Here is a 14,811-nt window from a genome sequence, read left to right on the forward strand (position 1 = left end):
CACAACAATTGGAAGAAAAAAGAGAAAAAGGGCTTTGTTACAATTGTGATAACAAATACATTAAAGGTCATAAGTGTGCTGAGAAGAAATTACTCTACATAGATTGTGAAGAGGAGTAAGAAAAGGAACAAGAAATGTCAAAAGAAGAGGATATACTCCAGGAAAAAGCCCTAGATAAAGAAGAAATAAATTCAACCATATCTTGTAATGCATTGGCTGGACCTACCGCTCCTCAAACTATCAAGATAGAGGGCCATATCAAGAAGAAAAAGGTAATAATGTTGATCGATTCGGGAAGTACCCATAATTTTATTCATTGTAAGATAACAAAGGAATTGAATTGCTTCATATATCCAGCACCAGAGTGTCAAGTGATGGTTGCAAGTGGAGGAACCATAAATTTCTCTGGAAAGTGTCATAATATCAAGCTATCCATGGGAGAATATGTATTGAATAGACCAATGCCTTCCATTCCAATGGGTGGTGCTGATGTTGTACTAGGAGTCCAATGGCTACAATCCTTGGGTACAATAGCTTTTAATTTTCAAGAACTTTTCATGAAATTTTGTGTGGAAGGAAAGGAACTTGAATTAAGGGGTATTGCAGGGAAACCAGGAAAGATAGTCAGCTCTAACAGTATGACAAAGCTTATAAATAAGGAACAAAGAGGTGTAATTTCACAATTATGTTCAATAGAGGTTCCCACATAGAAATCATATATTTCTCCAGATCTCCAAAAAGTCTTCGACAATAATTCCAAGGTATTTGAGAGTCCCAAAGGTCTCCCACCTATTTGTGATTATGATCATGCTATTCATTTGATTCCAGGAAGTGTTCCTCCAAACATTAGGCCTTACATATATCCATATGCCAAAAGGAGTTGGAACTCATTCAAAAGTTATAGAAGATCCCAGTTCAAACAATATTGCAAGAACTTGATAAGGAACGAAGAATCATATTGGAACTTGAAGCCATCACAGAACCGAGAAATCGAAATCTATGAAATAGATCAATTTCAGAGTATCTCATCAAGTGGAAGAACTTATCCATTAAAGATTCCACATGGGAGGACAAGAATTTATACAAAATCATCAAGAACTACTCAAGCATTGAGGACAACACTTTTTAAAGGAGAGTGGCATGTTAGGTCCCTATACTACTAGTGTCACCCCTTATTGTTATTAGTACAACCCCATTATTATATTGTTGTGCCGATGTAGTCCCCATATTGTTATTATTGTGCCCTTACATTATTATTGGTATGTTGGCTCTGATTATATTATGACCCCTTATGTAGAACTTTTGAATAATTTAACACATATTCACAGAGATTATCCTAATCATACAATTATAAGCGGAACATGTATAATATATAATCTCCTCTATGTTGATCATCAATTTACAGAAGCAGAAACATTCACAGGCACACATAGAAGCATCAATCAAACTCATTAACACAGTATGTATCCCGGGGAAAGCATCTCGCTAAAAACCCCACACTGTCTGTATATTATATTGATTGAATCATGTAACATTACAAAGTACAATTCTTATCACAAGCAATCCAGTACCAGCTCCACCTGTTACACACAATACAGCTCAGACTTGATCTCCAAATCTCCTCCACTGCTTGCCTGCCTCCACAGCTCAATACCTGCTCAAGAACTGATGAGAATGGCTTCCTAAACTCGTATTTCACCTCAAAATAATCACTCGCACTTTGTTGGACGTGAGAAAAGGCTACAATACTGGGAAAATACGTGAGCAAACTCATTGGCATACTCAATCCCTTGATTGTGCAAGATCTGGTGCACAACTATAGTCACAACTGATAGCAATCTAATTCTCTACCACCTGTCCCTGTTGAACTGAACATGCACTGACATGCAACTGAGTTAACTGATGTATTCTATAGTTGTATTATGAGTTAATAACTTGTGAATTAATTAATAACTAATTCACCCAACTCATCTCTAGTCTATTGATCAGTTAGACTAAATACAACCAGTTTAACAAAGCTAAACTGAACACAACTCCATCAACTGCACCTCCAGTCCACTAAACTCAACTCAGTTGAGTTCTAACTGAAGTCCTGCATGAAAATATTAGTAATCCCATACGTAACCACGTATTTCCTTCTGGGATTTGCATGTACCACATCCGTAGCTCATCCCGAAGTGCTCCAAGAGAATAAGATCAAGTTTATAGTCCAAATATTATTATGAGACAATAATATTTGACTTTTCTATTTTTGACAGCCAGTCTAAAAATAGACTTTGATCACTCACACTGTGATCAAAAATAGAAGTCCATCTATTTTTCCCAACTTGACCAATCATCCATAAACAGCAACCTGCAATCCATAGACATGATCCATATGTCTAAAAATAGACATAGTCTAAAAATAGACTTGCACCAAAAATAGCCTGCGGGCCCACTTAGTGAAGGCGACTCTTTTCACTAAGCTCCATCATCTTGTTGCACTCTCAACAAGCATTTCTTGTTGCACACTTTTCAAGACTCCCTCTCAACAAGAAAGGCTTCCTCTCAAACCCGATCCTGTAACTCTGGAATGTTCTCCATGCAACACATCTGGGCGGTCCACTTGCTCTGTCATCAAAGTCTCTGACTGCTATTGCCTCTGTCGACTGAAAACTTTGCATCTCTGTGCTCTTCAGTATCTAACTGCTCTAGCCTCTGTCACTTTGATCTCTGACTGCATCCGTGCTGCTGCTGGTTCTATCTCCCAGCATTGCATCCGCACTGCACCTCCCAACTGACCTCCCTGTTGGGATAGAAACATCCTCTGATGCTGAAGCTCTACCTGCTGCTGACAAGTGCTACCTCTCTGACATCTGTGCTACTGCAACATCTCCATGCATCTCGCACCATTGCACACCTCTCTGTGCCACCTAGCACTGTGCAAAACACTTGTGCCTCTCGCATTGCTACAGCCTGCTAGCTATGCGCTGTCCTGGGATTCCCTGCACTGTCGCTCTCTCTGCCACTCCATCTGCATCTGTCTCTACGCAATCAGTCAGTTCCTACTACTACACATCTGGGGCTCCCGTAGCAAGGTCTCATCCAAGAGGTTGGGTACCTCAAGGATCTTGCCCCTCCTCCTTGGGACGATCAATCCACATCACCCCACCTCCTACCTGGAGGTATGGCTGCGTGCAATCCTTCAGCCCATCTAGCTCGAAGTTTCCCCTACTGGAGGTCTCTGGATGAGTAGATGTCTCTACTCAATCTCCTCTCAGCTTCCCCTGTTGTGGCTCCTCCACAATCTCCTGAAGCTACTGCACCAATCGTGGCTCCTCCACAATCGTCTGAGACTTCTTCTGGCTCTGCATGTTGAAAGGTAACATACGCTCCCTCTCAACCACCAAGTCTCCATCAGTTGCCTCGCTGCTCAAGGCTTCGCATGCATCTTGAACCTCAAGAGCATACAGGTTCCTGACCAGTAAACCAATCTCATGACAACGAAAGCATCGCACTTTCGACTTGTCAACCTTCTTCCCATCACTGGAAGAACTGGATTCAGAAAGAGAACCCTTCTCCTTCCCCTTCTTCACCTTACTCGCTAAGGCACAGTTCTCCTCATCATGCATAGATGAAGAACTGTCTCTGGTGTGCCGTCTAATCTCCCCCTGCATCAAATCCGACCATAGTCATTCCCAATTTGGCAGTTTCTCCCTTCCATTCACCGAGTCCTGGTAGATATGCCAACTCTTAGGAAGGTCAAGGAGCGCTAGACTCACCATCCTCATCCGACAGTCACCCCCACACTCCCCAGCTCATCCCGACATTGGGTGAACTTCGTGAGATACTGGGGCATATTGTCTCCATTCTCAAACTTAATGTTTCTGAATTTTATCTCTTGCTTTGAAATTAAATTCGAATTCCACCAGCACAAAAACTCAACCGCTTCCGATCTAAAATTCGCGAGAACAAAGTATTTCTCGTACAGAGATCAATTGTATGGGCTTTTATCGGATATTTCACCTTCCAAAAGAAGGATGAATCCAGAGGCTACCTGGCCCGATCATAGACTCTACCTGAAGAAATAAAATGTAAACACTTCCTGAGTAGTAGATCTGATGATCAATCCTCTCTTGATATCCTGTAAAAATCTCTTCTACAAATCAAGCAGCTCTGATACCATGTAGAACTTTTGAATAATTTAACACATATTCACAGAGATTATCCTGATCATACAATTATAAGCGGAACATGTATAATACATAATCTCCTCTACGTTGATCATCAATTTACAGAAGCAGAAACATTCATAGGCACACATAGAAGCATCAATCAAACTCATTAACACAGTATGTATCCTGGGGAAAGAATCTCGCTAAAAACCCCACACTATCTGTATATTATATTGATTGAATCATGTAATGTTACAAAGTACAATGCTTATCACAAGCAATCCAGTACCAGCTCCACTTGTTACACACAATACAACTCAGATTTGATCTCCAAATCTCCTCCACTGCTTGCCTGCCTCCACAGCTCAATACTTGCTCAAGAATTGATGAGAATGGCTTCCCAAACTCGTATTTCACCTCAAAATAATCACTCACACTTTGTTGGACGTGAGCAAAGGCTACAATACTGGGAAAATATGTGAGCAAACTCATTGGCATACTCAATCCCTTGATTGTGCAAGATCTGGTGCACAACTATAGTCACAACTGATAGCAATCTAATTCTCTACCACCTGTCCCTGTTGAACTGAACATGCACTGACATGCAACTGAGTTAACTGAAGTATTCTATAGTTGTATTATGAGTTAATAACTTGTGAATTAATTAATAACTAAATCACCCAACTCATCTCTAGTCTATTGATCAGTTAGACTAAATACAACCAGTTTAACAATGCTAAACTGAACACAACTCCATCAACTACACCTCCAGTCCACTAAACTCAACTCACTTGAGTTCTAACTGAAGTCGTGCATGAAAATATTAGTCATCCCATAGGTAACCACGTATTTCCTTCTGGGATATGCATGTACCACATCCGTAGCTCATCCTGAAGTGCTCCAAGAGAATAAGATCAAGTTTATAGTCCAAATATTATTATGAGACAATAATATTTGACTTTTCTATTTTTGACAGCCAGTCTAAAAATAGACTTTGATCACTCACACTGTGATCAAAAATAGAAGTCCATCTATTTTTCCAAACTTGACCAATCATCCATAAACAGCAACCTGCAATCCATAGACATGATCCATATGTATAAAAATAGACATAGTCTAAAAATAGACTTGCGCCAAAAATAGCCTGCGGGCCCACTTTGTGAAGGCGACTCTTTTCACTAAGCTCCATCATCTTTTTGCACTCTCAACAAGCATTTCTTGTTGCACACTTTTCAACACCTTAGACTCCTATATATAGAAAGGAGGTCTTCTCACTTGTATCATCCAAGAATTGTTCATTTGTGTAATGTAAAGGAGGTTGGCCCCTCGAAGAGGATTATTTCTAAGCTGGTTTCATAACATATATAGCTAAGAGAATAATATGTGGAATATCACTATCAAACTCTTGAAAATATTTTTCATGCTCGAATCTATCCAAACGATTAAGCTACCACTCAACAACATTGTCAATCCTCGAAAACTCATGGAAGATGACATCTCTAGATATTATAAACTTCATATTCACTTCATCATAGAGATGGTATGCTTTGGAGCTATGAGTACCCAAAGAAGATACATTTGTGACTCCTTGCACTGAGTTTTTTTATCTGTTCCTTAGGTATGAAGGCATAACAGGAGGGACCAACAATCCCAAGATGCCTCACCGAAGGAATGTGGCGATACCACATTTCTTAGGGAGTCTTGTTTCTAATAGGAAGATATGGACACCTATTATTTATATACACAACACATAGCACCACATCAACCCAAAACCTTATGAACTTGACATGTGAACTATGCCAAGTTCATAGTGAAAGTAATACATTCCAGTGAATTGTGCTGAAAAATGCAGCAAGAAATTTTCAATTTGATTTTTCCTTGATTAAATTGGAAAAATTCGAATTTCCACATCAACAAACAACTTGGTTGATGTTAACTTGTGTGACATGACTTGTGTAACCTAGTTTACTCAGTAAATTCGAGTTGGAGAAGTTAGAGTTTAGTTTTGCATATGCAATTACAAGTTTGTAGCAATAAAGGTCAATTTTATCAAGTTGTTGTCAGCTAAACTAGTTCTAAATTTTGGACGAACTAGTGGAAGGTCATTTAAGGAGTGGGACTTCAGTAAAAATCAATAATCATCCAGTTAACTGATCAATCAACCCAAAATAGTTGGGGCATGCACAGAAGTCGGGTTCAGATTGGTGGAGATTCCAAGGCAGTTTTAATTTCTTGTAGTTCACACAGTTGCAAGAACTTACTATAACCCTAGTGGAGGAGGTAGCTTGAGTAGGAGCTTCTTCTGAAATTGGAGAGGGAATGATTGTTGGTACCATTAATAGCCTACCAACAATTTGTTTTCCACCACACTTCAATGTTTTGGGCAGGGTTTTTGAAGGTGGATAATTTTTCTGATGCCTTTTGGTCATGCATGTCCTCACTAAGTATCTTGGGATGTCTGTAATAGTTCCTTGCATGCACATCCTCGCTAAATATGTTCTAGGATGTTTGTACTAGTTCCTTGCAAATTTATGTTTTTCAAGGCTTAATTACTTAGGATCTTAGGTGCTCACAACAGTTCCACAGTTTATGGCACTCTCCAAATCATCATTCATGAAAGGACCCAAAAGAACGACTTTAGAGGAAGATGAGGAGGGCACACTCTTATTGTAACTAGCCTAGAACTACTAGAATTGGTTGGTCCTAATGGTTTTAGAGTTTTAATAGTCTAGTTTGGTGGTTTAGATTGGCTAAGGTTGGTCTTGTATTGAACTGACCTTAAAACACGACAATGAGTAGTTCTCTACTAAACTGACCAATTCTGAAGAATGTAGTGCAACATAGCTAATGACCACCAAATATTATTTTTTTAATAAATAATACTTAAAAGGAAAAAAACAAATATTAACCCTAGGGCCCTACAAAACCTAACCATAGTAATTAATGGTAACATGTAATTTTTAAGTTAATGTAAAAGTTGACATTCTCGTTACCTTTCACTTTTGAAAAGGAAAGATAAGGATAATGTCAACTTTTACATAAATTTTTAATATTAACATTAATTGTTTTGGGTTGTTTCAAAGAGATTCATCCTTAGTTCAATTTTGAGAAAGTCAAATTTGAGATCCCATTCAAAACTTAGTGGTGACTGTTTGAACTGCTTCTTTGTAATGAATCCTAGACTTTGACTTCCAATTTTTCATGTGCATTTATTGCATAATCATCTTCCTCACGAGACTTTGTAGCAGAAGTTGATATTTAATCCATTGCAATAACTTTACCTAGCTTAGGGAACCTTCAGCTACCCCTCCCAAGTTTCTCCTCAACATTTAATTTTTCTTTGGAAGGAAGCATTCATTTTATCCATTAGATATTTTTTTTCCACTGTGACAGTCCAACAACACCCCTGCTGGCATATGCTTGACAATCCATCTCATCTTTATTGATACCTTATAAACACTCTTAAATCTTGTGTCTCCAATATAAAAGAGGAAGAACATGAAAGGGCATTCTTAACCCTCTTCTCAACCCACAATATGTTTAGCTTCTCTCTTGTTCTTACACTCTGGTCTTCTCACAGCTTCAGAATGGAAAATATTAAACATAGTCTCATGATGTGCATTCAAGGAGGCATAATTCTCGCTTGCTTTGCATCAAATTAACCCCCTAGCATTCCCTTTACCTTTACATGCAAGAATATATTCTCATTGTGGTAGACTGTTAAGCTTCCCATCCCTATATCACCTCCCTCTCCTACCCTCATGAACCTGATAAGCTAAATTTAACCAATCTCACTATATCTGAGATAAAAAAACCCATCCAAGTGGGTAGATTGAGTTGAGACACTTTTAGAAACTAAATCCATCCCTCCACAATGATATGTCCCTCTCCAACAACACCATCATTTTGTCTTCAACATCTATCATTCCCATGATCACCATAAATTTCTGAGTCCTTCACTTACATCTTTGGTAACGTCATCACTCAGATCACTTATACATTGTTGTATTGTTGCTTGTGTTATGATTTTCTTTAATGGAAATATCTCCCTAATATTCATGAGTAACCAAATTCAAGTTCTTATTGAACTCTTGTGTTAACATACTTAATTTTCATTTTGACCTATTCAGTTTCAAATTCTAGTGTGGTTGGTTTACTGGTTGACTACTAGCATTCACCAAGTGGTTGTTGATTATCATAGCTAGTTTAGAGTGAACGTTGGAATTTTCCTTGAAAACCAAGCCCCAACAATATGCAATTATCACGGAACATTTCAGAGCTCATACTTTTCTACAAAGGAATACACTATTTTCATTCATCAGGATAATATATATGAGAAAGAACCAAGTGGTTATGCTTTTCAACATTTTCACGTACATTTCCTACCTATCGTTTTCTTATTGAATGGGAAAGTTGAGTTTTTTGGATTTTCAAATTAAAGTTCTATGCTAGTGGTGTCCATCTGGAATTTTGGCCTCCTTCTAAATTCTTGTTTGGTATGTGCAAAACGAGCATTGGTGTAGCTTTTAGTGCTGCAATTTTTAAAGATATGCAAATTCTATATTGATTTAAGACATGCAATGTTAAATATCTACATGATACCTCTTCTTGACATTCCATTCATATATTTGAAATTTGTAAAAAGTATGGATTGTCCTAATTAATTATTATATTGGTTATTATGAAATTGAAGACAAAGGAAAAATAATATATAATGTAGGTTTATGTGAATGGAAAATTCTAAGACAAAGGAATAATTATATAATGATAGGTGGACCACAAGGGTTTGGTTCCTTACCATCGATGTATTATATATAAGGAGGGAGAAGAAGGAGAAGATGGCATCACTTTTTCTTGTGTAATTGAGGACAAGGCTAAGAAGAGACATCATAGTAATGGATTGATGGCTCATGCGTGACTTGTTTTTGAAATATCTAGAGCAATAAGGTCTATGCTAGGTTAAGAGTAGAACTCCAAATATTTTTTGTAATAATAAATCTTTAGTGAATAGAATCTCATATCTACATAGACCTTTGCAAAAGTACTCTAGTCTATCCGACGATAGAGTACATCATTTCCTTATTGGAAGTAATTAAACTTTTTTCATGGTACAATTTAATTATAGATATTTAAAATACTAGATGTTTACAATCAATTTTATAAAGGGTTATGGGCATCCTAATTTTTTTGCTGGAATTTTAAATATTGAGATAGAAATTTGTAACAAGAATATAATGACCTCAATTCCTTGTGAATGCTATAAATATATACTATGTGTATTTTTTTCAAATCGAATGAAATATGATCAACTTTATTTTTGCTAATTAAAAAACACACAAACATATTCTATTATATAAGATTTTTTGTTATTGTTAACGAAATTATTGTCAACCATGATTTATTTAGAAAATAACATATATTAAACTATATAATGAATTATTAAATTGATAACTATTTCATATGGTTTGACTTTTAGTGATGTTTCTATGGATCATCTTATGATGTTGTGGACTATTTAGAAGTCATGTCACTAGTAAGTCAAGTTTTCATGTCTCCTTCTCATGTTTATACAAAATAAAGTAGAGAATGGATGGGAATATTCAATTCATAATACTAAAAATGGGATCACAAATTATCTTAAGTTTACACACAATATATTGGCAACGTATACATGTGAGAAGTACTAGAATAGAGGGATTGGATCAACCAAGCCTTTTCAATATATGAAAATATTAGGCTTCAAGAGTTCATGTGTTGTACTGATGGATGGATTAAAGAGGGACAATCAAATTAAATCAAACTACTAGAATGGGCTATTGATGGGTTGAGGTTAAGTTCTACCTCTTATGGGAGCCTCATCTTTTGTATCTCCTTCGTCTATATGTTCTCCTTAGGTGATGGAAAATTTTCAAAAACTATTTTTAGCGTTAACATTTATTGATTACATAGTGATCTTGTTTCATTAATAAGATTATATGTCTTGATAAAACAAGTAGAAAAAATCCTATTGGTGTGCTAGGATTCAAAGTAATTTTTCCTTCCACTAATATTATTTTTTAACTTGAGGAGGTGGAGGATTTAGAGGGTGGCATATTATGTTCTTCTAAGAAATGTGAGTAGGCCTCGACAAAATTTAGGGCCTCAATCGAGAAACTTGGTGAAAGAGATAGTTGTTTGGTAAAATCTGTTGATATTGCTTTCAATATCTCAGATGGCACCTCCTACCTAACCTAGTCACACCTAACATAGTCATAGTAAAACAAATTAAACATTGAAGTTCCACTTTGAGTCGTCCTGCTAATTTTTTATTACAATATTAAGGGACCTTGGTAAAATAACTCCGCTAATGATTTGTCATGATATTCTGGTGTAATAATACTTGTACATACCATAAAGTACATAACTCCATATCAATAACTAACCTTTTGTATCTATGTGGATGATATTTTGGTTATGGATGACATAGAATCTTGGTGGAAAAATGTTTGGATCCATATGACCATGGTGATAATATTTAACAAAATCCTCATGTCTATTTATCAATTTCATGTGTGATTAGTCGGGACCCAACATGCACTCTTGTACCTAGGATATAAGATTATGTAATCCTTTCTTGGATGATTTCATTGTCAACATTGAAGGAAACATTTATACTTGATAGTTGGATTTTTGGATGCATTTCTTGGATGACTTCGTTCTTAGTGTGGAGTGTAGTACTTGTACCTGGGACCTTGGTTTATGGATGATCCCTTTATGGAAACACTTCTTGGACTACTTCACTCTTAGGGATGGGGGCAATTCCCATGCACATGAAGTTGGCTTATGGAGATACATCATAGATATACAATTTGAGAGCAATGTGTTTCAAAGTGGATGAAATGGTGGGATCCCCCCTGGTGATTTGATGGGGTCCATAATGGTTAATATTATTATAATTATGGTGGTCATTTAATGTAATGTATAATAATTATGTTATGTTAGTTATTATTAAATAATTCATACTAGGTAGTTTTGATGCGATAAATGTAATACGGCCTATTCATTAGCATAGGCATCAATAGTGGTTAAAATTTAGGTTTTATAAATGAATAATATTTTAGCCCTCCTTATTGGATTTGTTAAGTATATTGATTGTATTTGAGCATTAGTTCATTGGGAGGTTTCCCTTCAAGAGGAAAATGAACAAAAGTTTATCTTTCCATAAAATGATTACCATACCATGTTAACTTACCTTGATGGTTTCAGATTCAATGAAGTAAAATGAATTTTTATCATATTATTGGTTATATTCCTTGTTATTCATCTTCAACACTAAGAAACATAATAAAACCACTAGTGTAACTAAAGGAGGTAAAACATGTCCAATGAGAATATTTTGATGCATTGCATGTGGTAGTCATGGACCATAGGTGGAACTAATGAAAAGCCTAAAACAAGTTTATTGAGATGGTTTAAATCTAATGTATGTGGGAGAGAGTGAGGGATGTAATATTAATTTGGTGAGAACATATGGTTATAGTGTGTGATGCAAGAAACCTTAAGATGGATTTTGTAAAAAGGTCTAGATGTAGTGTCTATGGGAGTGGATAAAATACTAGTGCAGCTAATGATGGAGATAATATAGGCGATGTAGTGTCTATGGAAGTGGATAAAATACTAGTGGAACTAATGATGGAGATAATATAGGCTTGGAAATATGACGTCTGTGAGAATATGAATAACTCCTGGAACTAATGAAAGAGGTAATATGGGTTTCAGGAGAACATGATCTAGACCAATAGTGGAACTAATTATTTGGTGAGAAGGTTTAGGAATAACTCTTGGAACTAACGAAAGAGGTAATATGGGTTTGAGGAGATTGTGATCTAGACCAGTAATGGAACTAATGAAATAAGTAATATGGGTTTGAGGAGAATGTGGTCTAAACCAATAGTGGAACTAATGAATTGGTGAGAAGGTTTAGATATATTGGAGTGAATGAACTTTGAAATAATGTAAGAGGTAATAAGGCTTTGGTGAGAAGGATTTAGTTTTTGATGAAGGAAGTAATGCAATTTTGGTAAGAAGGTTTAGATCTAGCACTTGTGGAAGCAATTACAACTTTTCATGGATGGTTGACTCCAAAGGTATTGATTAAGCTCATAGTAATGGTAATGGTGAATGTTATAAAAGAGGTAAGATGAATTTAGAGAAGAAGTTGGATCTAATGCATGTGGTAATACTGATGATTGATTTATAAAGATATTGTTTTAGCTAATAATAATAAGTAAATCAAGGTTTAAAACTTTCATTTTCTCCTCCAAAAAAGCAACCAACATCTCTAAACAAACTTTAAAGATGTTTTTTAAACTTATAATAATGAGAAAAGTCTATTCTCTTGGCAATAAACATTTCTAGTTAGAGCTTAACCATAGTCAAACTAGATACTCGATGGGATATCACTTGCTAGCTTAAGGATTAAAAAAAGAGAAAGGAAAGAAGCAATATATGACCGAATGATGTATTCGTACCCTTCAAGAAATGGACTGATATTCCAATAACTTCAATCTTAGACAAGTCTTTAAGAAATGATAAGACCCCACCTTACTAAACATGAAAAGCAAAGGTTGGAAAAATTAAAGGCAAAGTAGAATGGGGGTATAGAAATTTGGCGCTTTTGTAAAAGAAAGGACCCATGGGCTGACAGACCAAACTTGTGTGATAAAGTGCTTGATCAAATCTAATAGCTAAATGTTTGATTACCTCTACCCAAACCTTGCTGTTATTATTATTACTAATGATAGAGGTAGATATTTTGTTGTATATGATGATTATACCTTTGCCCTCACGCTAAGGTATGCAATTTTGATGTTATCTGAGTCATTTGGATGCCATACATTAACCACATTGTTTACAACTGTTATCGATTTCATAATTTTCACCACGGAAGTGAGGTATTAAGAAACTTGCATAGTAGAAGGTGAATTGGGAATTGCAAAGGATTGATGTTACTCGTATGTCTATTCAAATTAGTTTTGAAACTGACTACACAGATCCAGATCGAGGTAGTTTTAAGACAAGTAAATTTAGTAGAGAGTATATAGCTTATGAAGGGTTGGAAGCTTGAAACTCATCTGAGATTTTTATTTGCAGATGTGGGCAATATAGACCTCAAATATGCAAGAGACTAGTTTTTTGAAATTACAAGGCATAAGGTTTTCAGAAAATGACGTTATAATGATCAATACAAAAATAGGGTTTGATACAAATTTGTTTCCACTTAGGGTTTGAGAGCCTCTTTAAGCTTGTTCGACATACCCATCTGGAGGTCTGATACAGATTCATTTCCACTTAGGGTTTGAGAGCCATGAGACAGATACTGAACCAGATTCGAAGTGGTTCTTTACAAGGTTTCTCTGACTAGCATTCAGGGCAGCAGGCCAAACAGTTATACCCCTTACGAGGATAAGAAAGGGTTTTTTAGCCGTGATGTCGTTTCCTCTTCCCCATTGCATCTTGTAGGGTGTTGACTCTTAGTCATAAAGCACGCACTCAAAAATATCTTAGCATTAGATTTTATGGTTAATTTAATAAGTCGAGCACATAATCCTTTATTGATGGGTGGCGAGAGATAGATATTAAGAGACCCTAACTCATATGAAAAGTGGGACACAGAGGTGCCAGCTGAGTGAGAAACAACAAGAAATAGTGAGCTAGGGCAGCAGAAAATGGAAACAGGTTGGCTAAAAATGAAAACAAGTCGGTTGAAACTACTGAAAGTGTTTGGGTGTAGAGGACAAAAATCATTTTGGCGCCAATTTTTTTTTCTTTTTATATGAAGGGTCTTTCATTTTGACTTTGTAAAGGCACTAGAAGCTGAGCTAGACATATCAAGGAACACAACAAAGGATTTATTTTCCATAGGTATTTTCCTTGTATTTTCTAGAGGTATTTTCCCTGCATAGCTGAAGGCATTGGTATTGAGGTTTCCTTACATTTTCTGAGCGTTTTTGTCTTATCGTCCTTCAGATGAATTTTAGTAGATCATTTTCTCGAATGCGAATATATATTGATTGAATTTGGAACTAATTTATTTATTACATGCCAGTAAATATCTATGTTGTTTGCCCATTTTTTTCAGAAATGTAATTTCATGTGTGCTTCAAGGAATGAAAGAGTTAACTTTGAATAATATCATCCCACAGGCAAGAAATTTGACATAAGTAGTAGCTATTGTGTGTGAATCAATGATAGATGCCTTAATGGCATGTAATGAATATATTCTTGTCAATTTAATAACATTGAAACTCATTAGTAGATAACTTTCCTTTCTATTCCACCTACAAGATCGAGAAATATTAATAAATTATATGCAAACTCTGAGAGCATAAAGGACTCTACTTAAATTGGTTTTTAGCTAAAGTAGCTAGAGAAAATATGAGTAGAATCCATATAGTTAGTAGATTTTCCAAATATTTCAATGGAAGAAAAATATGGATTTGTTGACCTTTTTAGAATTAGAGATGATGCTAGATATTTAATGGTTATAATAGAAATATCAAAAGTTTCATGTAACATGTGGCCTTTAATATCATATTTTGAAGTCAGATTCTAAAGTTTGAGTAGGAGGTAGTGTTAGAATATTTTGTTATTAGGTTCAAACTCTATTCAATTTTCA

The sequence above is a fragment of the Pinus tabuliformis genome, chromosome 4_2, assembly GCF_031772625.1.
Source record: "Pinus tabuliformis cultivar Carrire ecotype Pingquan chromosome 4_2, CPIR1, whole genome shotgun sequence".
Taxonomy (NCBI): Eukaryota; Viridiplantae; Streptophyta; class Pinopsida; order Pinales; family Pinaceae; genus Pinus; species Pinus tabuliformis.